The 13,698-nt window shown below is 42.9% G+C and overlaps 1 protein-coding gene across 1 annotated transcript in view; it reads left to right on the top strand.

Moving 5' to 3' along the window:
* Positions 1–13,698, top strand: part of CCDC148 (coiled-coil domain containing 148) — a 101,872-nt gene that overhangs the window by 19,361 nt on the left and 68,813 nt on the right. The gene's annotated exons all lie outside the window — the stretch shown is intronic.

Genomic DNA, 13,698 nt, shown 5'->3' with positions numbered 1-13,698 from the left:
TTCACAAATTCTCCCTTGGTAGTGGTGGAAAGTTCCATCAAGTCGCAGCCAACTTTATGGCAACTCTGGAAAGTTTTCAAGGCAAGAGACATTCAGAGGTGGTTGCAAACCAATAGGTTTTAATCATCATAACCCTCTGTCCAGTTCCTTTGTCATAGCGACAGAGTCTGGGGGAATATATAAAACTCACAGTGTAACTTAGACAGATCCCTTTCTGGGTTAGGAACTGCACACCCAAGAAAGCGGGATGTGTAGTTCTCTGGCATCCCTTGATAATTTGCTACAAAGTGCCAATAAGAGCCCCACCCTAAGTCCCATCTCAAAAGGACTTAAAATGGCAAGTAAGCTCTACACTAGTGGCATATCCCTCAGGTGCTGTGCCAGTGTAACTGGCGGTGGTGTAAACCTGGACAGTGTCAGAGGTGTGCCATGGCCACAGCTAGACTTGGTTAGCTTTCTAAGTGTCTCCACCCACAGGCACATCCTTCATGCTGGTGCAACTTTGTGCCTCTAAAAGCCTCAGCAAAACCCATGTTCACCCCATGGGTAGTGGTTGTCTGTGTCTGTGCGCACCATGTACATTGATGGCTGTGGAGGACTGTGGAGTGATAGCTATGCTGTCTACAGTTTGCCGATGGTCTTTCTACCATTTCCTATCTGTGGAAGGGCCTTAAGATTCCACCTTGTGGTACTGGTGCCACTTTTGCATCAGTACTCCACCGGGACCGCAAGTACTCAAGTGCCCCACCATCCTTTCCTAATCGAAAAGCCCCTGGACAAGCAAAGATGCCTTGCACCAGGGCTTCTCCATGGCAGAAGTCAGAGGGTAGGTCTGGATCATTAGCAGCAGGATAATGGGGAGAGGATTACCACAGAGTATTTAGGTTGCTGAAGTCAAGCTTTCTATGGTAATTAAGCCACAAGCCTCACTTCTGAAAATGATCGGTTTCAGAGTAGTAACTGACGTAGTGGAGCCTCTAGCTTGTCTGTGAGAACTGCTTGTGTCTTCTGCAGTGAACAGAAATCGGGGTTAGCAAAGAAATTTGACTACCAGCTCAGTAGCTAAATGTTTCTGGTACAACAGTCAACAATGACACAGCTGACGTGTGGGGAAGCTGACATCTCAGTTGGAGTCATTGTACTTTGCCCGCCTGCAAATTCCGTGAAACAGAGCATCAAATTTACATTGTCCTATCTATTATCGAGGGGTAGGAAGGGATTACAGCATGGGAGGGCGACTTCCTTTAGGAGGCTTTTTATGTTCTTTAGCGGGTGCAAAGCCAGGGATTAAGTTAGGGTAAACCTGATTCAGAGGAAAATATAAAGCAGCTGCCTGAGGGTGTTTGTCTATAGAACCATTGCCAAGTTTCAGTTCTGAAACCAAATAATGGTGCTAGATTTTTTCCCCTAGTGGAAAAACGATAGCTATGTTGTCAGAATGTGCCAAGTTGAATATCTGAAACATATTTTAGCACTGATGGGCGTTTTGTTAACTCCTAACATATACAGGGGTTTTTTTCCCCCTTGCAGTTGCATTTTCTTGCTTGGAATTTTCAGTAGATGAGGGGTTCAGGGTAGACAGATAACATACGAAAGCCCAAGGCACATAAACAGGGCATGAACTCTCAAAAGATTAACATGACAAGAATGTTCTCTCTACCAGCCTTCCTGAGTAGCAGAGGGAGATACATAAAGCTCCTGAGTTCAGTTTGCCTCAAAATTTATTTCTTTCATTTCTATCCAGCCCTTTCTCCAAGAAGATGACATTGGTGTTTTTTTAGCCTCACAGAAATCCTGAAACATAAATTAGATTGAATAACTTGCTCCACCAAACCCAACACTTTCTTTATAAAGACCTCAATAGACAGGTCTTCAGAAAGCTGCTGTGTTTCTGGAATATGGCCTGGCTCCTGTAACTTTTGCTCTGGCAATGGTTTTCTCCGGGTGCTGCAGAGATACTCCTCTGCATCAGAGCTTAATTCTTCTCACACTAAATACTTTGGTTTGTGCCGTTCCAAGGGTTTTTTGTACATTTGTGATTGGACACGACCTGCCTTCTCAGAGAATCCACTTCCGTGTTGTCTTCCCCAGCCATATGGTTCGCTGTAAGGGACACTTGATGTCGAATTGCCTACCGCCACACCCGGGCAGTCTCTGCGCACAGGGACAAGGAGCCTGTGCCGCCTTGCTTGTTGAGGTAGAATGTGGCGAGTGTATTGTCCATGGCGACGAGGACATGCTTTCCAGCCACTTCAATTGAAAAAGAGGCAAGGGCATTCCGTATTGCTCTGAATTCTAGAAAATTTATGTGAAAATGGGTCTCTGCCATATGTATCCAGAAACTATTGGGCCTGAAGGCTTCCAGTACTGCGGTAATGCCTCATGCAAGACTACACGTGAGGACCCTCCAAAATTGGTTTCTGAGGCATTTTACTTTGAATGTGGATCCTCAGTCCTGTAAATTATCGATTCCCCGTTCTGTCCTCTGTTTTCTCCAGCAGTGGAGCTCTGAAACCAACCTCTCTAAGGGGGCGGCCTTAGGTTATTCGCCCTATGACCTCATTGTGTACACTGATGACTCCCTTTTGAGGTGGGGAGCAACTTGTGGAGGTTTACAGGCTTGGGGTCACTGGTCAGAACCCGAGACCCATTTTCACATTAATTTGCTAGAAATCAGAGCAATCTGGAATGCCTTTGCCGCTTTTTCAATTGCAGTGGCTGGAAAGCATGTCCTCATTGCCACAGACAATACACTCTACCTGAACAAGCAAGGAGGCACAGGCTCCTTGTACCTGTGCGCAGAGACTACCCGGGTGTGGCAGTAGGCAATTCAACATCAAGTGTCCCTTCCAGCGATACATGTGGCTGGGGAGGACAACACGAAAGCAGATTCTCTGAGCAGGCAGGTCGTGTCCAGTCACAAATGGGAGCTCAATCCGCGGTACATCACACCTGTGTTTCAGAAATGGGGGTTCCCAAGGGTGGACCTTTTTGCCGCCGGTGTCAACACCAAGTGTCTCATCTATTGTTCGAGGGCGGGACTGGATAGCCGATCCCTAGGGGACACCCTCCAGTTTCAGTGGTTGTCCGGCCTCTATTAAGCTTTCTCCCCATTCCTCTTATTGCCCAAGATCATTGCAAAAGCAAAGTCCGACAGCGCGTCTATGGTGCTTATAGCCCCGTTCTGGCTGAAGAAGCTCTGGTTCCCCACCTTGTGGGAGATGGGCAAAGGGGATTATGTCCCCCTCCCCCTGCTGGAGGATCTTGTCTAAAAAGTGCTATACAGTGGGCTGAGGTGAAACAAGTGGCCGCTTTTTAAACACTTCCACCAGTAGTGAAGAAACTCCCCCTTCCTTTGTGGTAGTTTTTTGGGATGAAAGGGGGGCAAAATTGTAATGCTCTTCTGGAGAAAACAAACCCCATTTAGAGTGAGGGTAGTGCTCCCCACATAACTGCTGAAGGAACAGTAGAGAGGAGGAAAATTGGCTATACAGCCGTGATAATTTACTACAATTTGGGGGGGGGGGTTGGGAGGCATTTCACCCCGTGACACACACTCTTTTCGTCTTGAACATAGCGGGTGCCGGGTGAATGTTTGGCATAGTCCTGTATTGCAGCTGCCCTGTAGGGCTGGCTGGGTTCTTAAGCATTGAGTTATCCCTCATGTTTTAAAGACTTTACTATTTAGCACATATAGAAATAGGCTCAGTTGAAAAGTAGATCTTTCTTCCATGTAAAATGTTTGGTGCTGATGTGCCAGTTGTTGAACCGTTTTAGACACCACCGAAATAAATGAGGACAGTGACCACAGGACTGGTTCTCTGAAGTCAATGAAAGTAAGCATTTTTGTAGTTTAATTTGGTTTTTTCCTGAGATCTGCACTATTTTTTGTGCAAGTGATCTACCAGGATTCCTGGAATGCACATGCTACAGTGGCTTAGCAGTTGCTTCTGTTTATTTTTTAAATGATCACTCCAGGCTTTCACAGTAATTAGCAGGGAAACAACTGCTGATGTATTCAAGATTATGTAGTGTCTTCACACAAGCTGTAAGCCAAAATACATTGTAAGTGTTGGGAGGTAAATCAGTATTGTGTGAAAGCTGGAAGGAGTAATGTTTGATTAGAAAAAGGCAAATCTGAGTTTGGCGACTGATGCCTAAGACCAAGGCTCAAATGGCCACTCAGCCATGAAGCTCACGGGATGGATGACCTTAGGCCACACTCTCATTTAAGTAGGGTTGCCTCCAGGTGGTCAGTCAGTACAGGAGCGAAATCAAATTTAAAGTGCAAAAATATCTTTATATGCTACTATGTCTAACCTTATTCAACAATATACTAAGTTGCCTATACAATGTATACAACACACAAATACAACAGCAAAACAAACATACAACCAACCTCCTCAAAGGTGAAGGAAGAAAGGGAACAGTTCATATATGACGTGTCTCAGCGAGTACAAACATCATTCTTCTGCGCTCTTCTCAATGCAGGTAAGTGGGAGAATATCCATATTCAATGAGGAAAAAATTCATGGAGGATACGGACGTTTCAAATTCTTTGAATATGAATTCTTCATCAGTCCTTCAATAAAGTTCCTCTTATATTGCACATCTTAATAATATTTCAAAGTGCTGGATACATATTGCTTCCCACACTTTTGAATCTTAACCCTTGTGGGAAGCAATATGTATCCAGCACTTTGAAATATTATTAAGATGTGCAATATAAGAGGAACTTTATTGAAGGACTGATGAAGAATTCATATTCAAAGAATTTGAAACGTCCGTATCCTCCATGAATTTTTTCCTCATTGAATATGGATATTCTCCCACTTACCTGCATTGAGAAGAGCGCAGAAGAATGATGTTTGTACTCGCTGAGACACGTCATATATGAACTGTTCCCTTTCTTCCTTCACCTTTGAGGTGGTTGATTGTATGTTTGTTTTGCTGTTGTGTTTGTGTGTTGTATACATTGTATAGGCAACTTAGTATATTGTTGCATAAGGTTAGACATAGTAGCATATAAAGATATTTTTGCACTTTAAATTTGATTTCGCTCCTGTACTGATTTCCCAATCTCCTCGATATTAGTACAGTTGTGTCTATTTTTCCTCCAACCTCCAGGTGGTGGCTGGAGATCTCCCGCTATTACATCTGATCTCCAGGTGACAGAGATTAGTTCATCTGGAGAAAATGGCCACTTTGGAAGGTGGACTCTATGGCTTTATACCTCATTGAAGTCCCTCCCCACCCCAAACCCTGCCTTCCTCAGGCTCCACTCTCCCAATCTATTTCCCAACCTGGCAATCCTACACCTATGATATGGTGTTGCTGTGAGGATAAAAGGAGGATGAGTAAAGAATCATGTATGCTTTCCTGGATTCTTTGGAGGAAGGGCAGGATAAAATGTATAAACCAACACTTTGAGGTGGATCCTGGAAAACCAAAGTGGGTGATTTTGCTGATTTTTACCGAGTACAGTGGACCTCCAACTCCCACCCCTCACGTTGTTCTCTATGGTCCCCCCCCCCGAGCAGAATTTGGGGGAACTCTTTGGGCTGCAGCTCATGGGGTGAGAACTCGCATTCCATCAGTGGAACCAGAAATCAATTCTGTGGGAAATCCTTTCCATCATTGAAGATTTGCCATGAGTTCTAAGCCTTTTCCTGTAGATACCTGTGGGACTTAGAAATTTATTTTATTTATGTTATTTATAGTTCGCCTTTCTCACTTGGACTCAAGGCAGGTTACAAAGTGTGAGTCAATACAACCGACAGATGGGACATTCAATAAACTACGCAATAGGATTAGGGTTATAGAACCAACCAGAAATTTAAAAACAGAACTGAAGCAAAACATAAGTATTAACATGACACAGTAAATGATACACAATCCATAGTAAGATCCTAGTTTCAACTATTTATACACAGTAGTATAGACCACAGCCCCTAATAATTTTTCTGAGTAACTTTGTGAATCATTTAGTACAGTGCAAGTCTATTGCCTGCACAGAAATCCCTCTTGAAAGTTGTGGTTTGTGCTAATCTGGAAGACTCTGTTAAGTGGAATAGTAGCCTTACTGCAGCTCAATCTAATAGTACATTTGTATTTTAGCTTTAGATTGTATTTTGGCTTTAAATATTAAGAAGATAATTAACAGTCTGCACCGGTATTCAAAAGGTGTTGAAATAGAAAGCCACCAAAATCAGAGAGGACAACCGAAGACTTGACATAGTTTCAGATATATGCTCTTTAAAAAATTACATTGAGCTATCATTCTGTACTGATCCAGATTATATTTAAATGTTGACATTAAATGTGCCCCCAATTAATGCTGTCACTGACTATATTAAAATGTAATTAAACAATCTGCCATGATGCTCAGTGCACTTTATATGCAGGGAGATATATTGCTTTCTGCTGTTTTGATTGGAAAAGAGCTCTTTATAAACCTTCTCATTTTCTGTCAGAGCCATTATGCCTGCTCTGGAAGTTGTCATAGCAGAACTTTTTTTTTTTCTATTCAGCTTTCACTGGTGTGTACAAGCCTTAATTTATTGAGTGTCAAAAACTGCTCACTGTTAGGTTTTATACCTTTGTGTTACTTAATTCTGATTTGTTTTTAGAAAAAAAAGAGAAATCAACCTACATTCTTATTGATGACACTTGGCATAGTAAATTTCATGAAAAGCATTTTTGAATATGATTTCTTTGTTGCATGATCATTTGCTAATACAATGTTCATTTCATACGAATGTTAATTAAGCATAAATACTTTCAGCCGCAATACCCTTAGTGTAGTGTAAGGTGACTCTGTGTGTGTGTGTGTATGTATAAAACTAGGCACATTTTTTACATGGGACTGCCACATGTCAAGTTCTGTTGCTGGAACTTTTAAGCATCCTACTTATGTTTTGATATCACACTCTGAATTTCTCTGAATTCACAACATTGAATTCCTCTGCTTCATATTATTGGCTGCCATTGGCGGGAAAACAGGGCTGTAAATCTGGATCACACATCTGGTCAAGTGAGCTCTGCCTCACGAAAGTTTGAATAATAGTTTAAAAGATGCCCTAGACTCCTGTTTGATTTAAATACATTTGTACAGATGTTATGGGGGGCTTTGAAGACAAATTGGCTGTATAACCCTAATCCTACTATAATCCTGCTGTACATCCTGTCGAATGTATTGACTCACTCTGTGTAATCTGCCCTGAGTTTAAGTGAGGGAAGAAAAGGTTATGGTCCCCTGTGCAAGCACCCGGTCATTCCTGACCCATGGAGTGACGTCACATCCCAACGTTTACTAGGCAGACTTTGTTTACGGGGTGGTTTGCCAGTGCTTCCCCAGTCATCTTCCCTTTACCCCCAGCAAGTTGGGTCCTCATTTTACCCGCCCTGGAAGGATGGAAGGCTGAGTTAACCTTGAGCCGGCTACCTGAAACCAACTTCCGTTGGGATTGAACTCAGGTTGTGAGCAGAGCTTGGACTGCAGCACTACAGCTTACCACTCTGTGCCACGGGGCTCAAGTGAGAAAGGCAGACTATAAATAACATAAATAGATAAAAAATAAAATAAATACATCAAGCTCTATTTTTCACGCTCTGCTCCAACATCTTATGTGTGGGTCTGTATGTCTTCGAAGTAGCTGACCTCTGGCTTCCTTTGGTAATGGCATATTTTCGAAACCGGAGCCTTCCTACCATACTAGCCCTTTTGGGCATGGGCTGTGGCTAAGCAGAAGAGTATCTGCTTGGCATGCAGAAGGTCCCAGGTTCAATCCCTGACATTACCAGTTAAAAGGACAAGTTAATAGGTGATGTGTGAAAGACCTCAGCCCGAGATCCAGGAAAGCCTCTGCCAGTCTGAGTAGATAACTGACCTTGATGGACCAATGGTTCGATTCAGTATTACTCAGCTTCATGTGTTTGTGCTTTATGTATCGCTGTATCTTGCTGTTCAAGCCAGAGCTCTGGCTCTGGTCTGGGAAGTATTGTTGGCTTCTGCAAAAACTCTGTTTCGTTCTGCCTTCTGGATGGACTTTATTGAGTTGTCTTGAGGTTGGCTATAGTTCATAGGGCCTTCTTTTTGACGCCCGGCATCTTCCTCTCTGTGTGTCTACTGAATACTTGGTAAGGAAAATGCATCTGGGCAATATAAAAGGAACAAACTGTTGTCTACAGTAATTTTTAACGAGAACCCACCTTTCTGTTCTAATTGACTAGCTAGGTGCAGCGGTTAAGAGCATGGTGTAGTGGTTAAGAGTGGTGGTTTGGAGTGGTGGAGTCTGCTCTGGAGAACTGGGTTTGATTCCCCACTCCTACACACGAAGCCAGCTGGGTGACCTTGGGCTAGTCCCACTCTCTCAGCCCCACCTACCTCACAGGGTGTCTGTGGGGATTATAAATCAGTTTGATTCTGCCTTAAGGGGTAGAGAAAGTCGGCGTATAAAAACCAACTCTTCTTTTTTTGAGGCCTCCCTCCTTTTTCATTCTGCATTATTTCACTTTGTAATACTCAGATATTGACACCCTGTTGCCATGGGTGGAAAGTTTCCCAAACTACGTCACTCCTGCAAACAAACACCAAAAAAAAAGCCACAATTGCATTCTTTTATTACATATCGGTAGAGAATACAGAAGATGACTGTGCAGAGAGCCAAGAGCTACGGGTGACAGCAGTGAGCTGCCAAACCCTTACAAAAGGAAAAGCGTGCATCTTCCCAACAGTGATGCTCTAATAAAGTCGCATAAAAAGAAGAAGTGCTGTGAATGCTGGAAAAGAGGGAGAGAACAACACATTTAATCTTTTGCAGTTGGAATAAGCACCCTACCGATTAAACAAATATGAGCATCATACATAAATGTACATGGTGCTCTAGAATTTTATTAAATGTTGTCATCTTTTGTCTAACTATTTCCCAGTGTTTAAAATAAGATTGGGAAGATAGGTTGCCCCTTAATCTTATTTTTTCCGGAGCTGTAATAATTAACAGCATTGCCCCTACTTTTTTTTTAACCCTTTTCCAGAATAAAAACCAGACTTCAAATATCTTGGCTTGGAATTGTAAAAAAAATGACTGTAGACATCACCCAGAAAGTGTCCTAGGAATAATTGATTTTCATTATTATTACATCATCATCTCATGAAATTGTGTGCTGAATATTAAGGGTACTGATGTATGCTCCATACGAAGCTAAGGTGGTTGTACGCGTTCCTGTTTTCCCCGTTTCAAAGCTGACAAATGAGCAAGGCACGTTAACTTGCAAGACTTTGAGTGATGATTATCACACATTGCAAAAGTGATCTTGATAATGGTTGAGAAAACTTGACGTGGCAAACTTGTGTTGTTAATTCTTGGAAAGTCGCTTTGGTTGTCTGATGTTCTGTTACATGTCTAGAAAATACAAAGACGCATTAGATTTTCTCCTCTGTGTAGCTCTCAGCCCCTTGAAAGGGGGAGGGAGAGAGACCAAGCACTGTATTCATATAGATTCCGTAATGTCAAGGGCTGTCCGGACACAAGCCCGCACCCGGACCCAACCCCCCCCCACACACACACACAAACACACCGAGGCCCTGGGACTACTTACCTGGTCCGCAGCTGTTGGAAGGAAGGAGCCATAGGGCAGAGGAAAGGTGGCCCTGAGTCCAGCCCCGGTCTTGCTGAAGTAGAGGCCAGCCACCCCGGGCTCGCCACTGCCACTGAGGTGGCTGTGGGGAGAGGTGGCTGATTGGCTCCCCAAGGGCAGAGGAGGCAGGGGATGTCCAGAAAGGATAAATAAAAGGAGGACTCCAGAGGCAGGCTGGGGAGGAAGGAGGCAGCACAATGCCAAGTTTGCTTGGCCCTCTTTTAAGAAAGAGCACTGGCTATCCTGAATTCGTTAGAGTTAACATCCTTCTTAAGGATGAATTTTCTCAGGTAACAAAGTCAATGGCCAAGTTTTGTAGAATAGTATTGAAAATCTAAATAGAAATGAAAAGTTGTAGAGTGGATTGATTGTTTAATTTGATATTGCAGACCAGATTTTAAAGAGAGTAATATTCTGTATAGTGTTTTAACCAAAAGGTATTGTTTTATAGTGCCTGTTTGGGTAAGGCAGTGTACCTGCAAACATTTTATGTTTGGTCTAAGGACCGTAAAATTGTATGAACAGTGCCAAGTTGCAAAGCTGAGCACTGCCCCAGGGGAGGAGAGGAAAGACCTGCAGCGCATAGCTGGTGTCCTACCAAACCCCAGTTCAGAGGTCTGAGAGGAACCTCCACAGAGAACACAGTGGCAAGAGAGGGCAGAGGACAAACTCTCTAAAGGGGGCGTGCACAAGAGCACTGAAAGAGAAGTGAAAGGAGCACACACAGTCCACAGAGTCATATATATAAGTGTAAACCACCTAAGTGTAAACCACCTAAAGTGTAAACCACCTAAACCACTAAGCAATATTTAATGACTTTTCAAAATATTTATACTCTGCTTTTCATTTATGGCTCAGGGCGGCTTACAATTCTAAGTTAAAGCCATTCGTAATAAAATAAAACGCTATTAGCCATCACCACCCCAAGAAAATGGTTCCCATTGGCTAGCCCTTGACATTTGGAACCAGCTACAATTTCTGGGTTGTCTTCAATGGGAGCCACATGGGTAATACTAGAACCACAGAAAGATCACCAAGTGGTGATGTTTTAGGCCTAATAAAGCCTAAACCTGTGCTCCATTAGCTCCCCAGCGTCCTCTGAATCTATTCTTGCTATAATTATCACCAATGAGCTATAAAGTCTGCATTCAGATGTTGCAAAATGTATGATGGGCATGAACATGCAATTTTTGTCAAGTTTGTGTACACCCTCCCTACTCCCCTAGTATTCAACTAGGGTGGCCGGGTGGCCCGGTTTGATGTTGTGATATTGCTTGGTAAGACTGTTTTGGTAAGACTTTACCTCCCAAGCTCCTGGGGGATGCCAGACAAGGATTGGCAAACCTTCACGCAGTGCACCATGAAGAGTTCACATGGTTTGGGAAGTCTTGAATCAGACCCTAATTTGCCACGACATCCAAATGTAGGTTCCCACAAAGCAGAATTTTAATTTAGAACCCCAGTTCATGGGAAGGAAACCATCTCCAGTTTAACCAGGTGCCTGCATTGGATGTGGTGGCAAATTAGAACTTGATTTGGTGCTACCAAAACCACAAATTCAATCACACTCCTCATATTAGCACAGCAAAAAGCAGAATTTGTTTAAATATTTTTACCCTGATTTTCTCCATAGTGGGGACCCACAGCACCTGACAGCATTGTTCTCTCCTCTTCCATTTCACCCTCACAGTAACAACCCTGTGAGGTAGGTTAAGCTGAGAGAGACTGACAGTCGCAAGGTCAGCCAGAGAACTATCATGGCAGAGTGAGGCTTCAGAGCTGGGTTTCACTGACCTAAGTCTGACATTCTAACCACTACACCACGCTTGTCTTTCATGAACCAACAGGTTGGTCACGACATCTGAATTCAACAAGTGTGTTTTATATTTATCCCGCACAAGTCCCGATTTACCTTAACCGCTCTTCCCCAGAAATGTAGCAAAATCCTAAAATCTTTTGGAAAAACCCTTTTATTCCTACCAACCCATTTAAACAAACTATTGTGTACTCTTTTGGTGACCCTCTTGTTTTCATAAGTAGGGTTGCCAGGTCCCTCTTCACCATTGGTGGGAGGTTTTTGGGATGGAGCCTGAGGAGGGTGGGGTTTGGGGAGGAGAGGGACTTCACTGCCATAGAGTTCAATGTCCAAAGCGACCATTTTCTGCAGGTGAACTGATCTCTATTAGCTGGAGATCAGTTGTAATAGCAGGAGATCTCCAGCTAGTAACTGGAGGTTGGCAACCCTATTCATAAGCCATGCTTGATGAGTTCCTTTCCATTTTATCTGCATGCATCTTTGCATCTTTATGGTTCTGTGTAATACTCCTGTCAAGGGGGGCAGCCTTATGCATTGATACTTCGGGAGTAAACCCCATTGAACACAGTAAGACCAATTCTGAGTAAGCATACATCAGCTCAATCTGCTCATCTTATTGAGGCTGAATATGAAGTCATCCTCTTGTGCTTCTTCCCCCCTTTCATTTCTCTAGCCAATAAAACTTTTTCCCCTTCCTGTAAAACCTCTTCGGTTTCTGTAAATAATGGTTCTGCTGTTTGTAAGTGATACTGATTTTTCCAGGAGTAGATGTTGGAAATGAAATGTCAGTTTCTGGGAGGAGGAACAATCAAGAGCAATTTGGGAGTGGGGTGCAGGGAAAGAGGGACATTGTAAAATTATACCAACATTCTTTGTGAAGGAAGTCTGAGTCTTTAGTTAATGAGATACCGTTATGCCAGGAAGAATTTTGTAATCTCTTATGGAGTGGACTGAAATGAGAGCAGAGTCTCCACCGTAACTGGGAGCATAATGTACACTTGATCCTCAACACGTTTACTTGAAAGTAAGCCGTATCTATTTCAGAGGGACTTATTATCCACATTTATTCAGGACCAGGATACTATGGCAATAAGCTCCAGGAAATTAATAGGGATATGTGGTGATGGTATCCCTTTTGTAGAATGGGAAGACCCTGGTAATAACCATTTTTCTAATTCACATCTGTCCCAAGTTATGTAAAATCAGTACATATTTGAGAAACAAAACAGTACATACCCTGCCTTACTTTTGCGCTGGCCTTGTGCCTGTGTATGCACATCATAAGTAGGTAGAATATCTGGCACAGAATGCCCAGTATGGATTGTTGCTTCTCAAAATCAAGCATGGAAAACCATGTGTGTCTGGTCAATGTCCTACCAATTGCATTTGATGTAAAGGCATGAGGTTGGGTGCAGAGCACCAGAAAACACCCCCCCCCCAGAATGCATACAGTTGTTTAGGATTTGAAGTAGACGTGAATAAATCTATACTGTCTCTCACAGTTTGGCACATTTAACGAACAAGTAAACCATGTTCTTCTATTGTGTCTTTGTTTTTTGGAATTCCTCTGTATGTTATGAGCAGCGTTAATCTTAGGAAGGGTGTGCCGCTTAGAATAATTCCTGGAATGGCCAGGGAAAACGGATGCTTTCTGTATCCAGAGTCCTTCCTAGATACAACAGTATTTGTTTTGCTTGGCTGCAAGCTGTTTCCTTTGTTGTACCAGCGCCTTTTCTCCAAGCGGCTATGTGTGGGACTGGTTTGATGGTAGTGATTTTTTTTCCTTCTTCTTTTTTAAAAAATCGGCTTTTACAATGGAATATTAAGCAGCGTTTAGGAGCTTCGCAGCGACTGTTGTGACAAGACAGTTTGTATTTCCATGACGGTCTTTTTAAAAAAGGGGAAGCTAAACAGTTTCCTTATAAGCAGAATTATACCAAGCTGGTACCAAAAAGCACAGACCCTTCTGCTAAAAGGATCCCCATAGTTTCATGTCAGCCTACGACTTGCAAAAGGTGAGGACAGTTTAATATTTGAACAGCGGGCACAGCAGGTCCTGTATCCATGACTCATTTTCAGTTTCCCCATTTGTTCTGCTCTCATGCCTAACAGAATGGAATACTGGTTTAGCTTACTGTCTGCCCCCTGTCCCCTTAGTTTGGGCTGATTTTAAAAAAAATTGGTTGCAAAAACTTCACAGGGAAAGTGAAGAATATATGTGAGTAAAATGACTTAAAATGATT

The sequence above is a fragment of the Euleptes europaea genome, chromosome 15 (genome assembly GCF_029931775.1).
Source record: "Euleptes europaea isolate rEulEur1 chromosome 15, rEulEur1.hap1, whole genome shotgun sequence".
NCBI classification, from domain to species: Eukaryota; Metazoa; Chordata; class Lepidosauria; order Squamata; family Sphaerodactylidae; genus Euleptes; species Euleptes europaea.
Note: the sequence above shows the minus strand (reverse complement) of the source record. Positions and strands in the feature narration are given on the sequence as shown.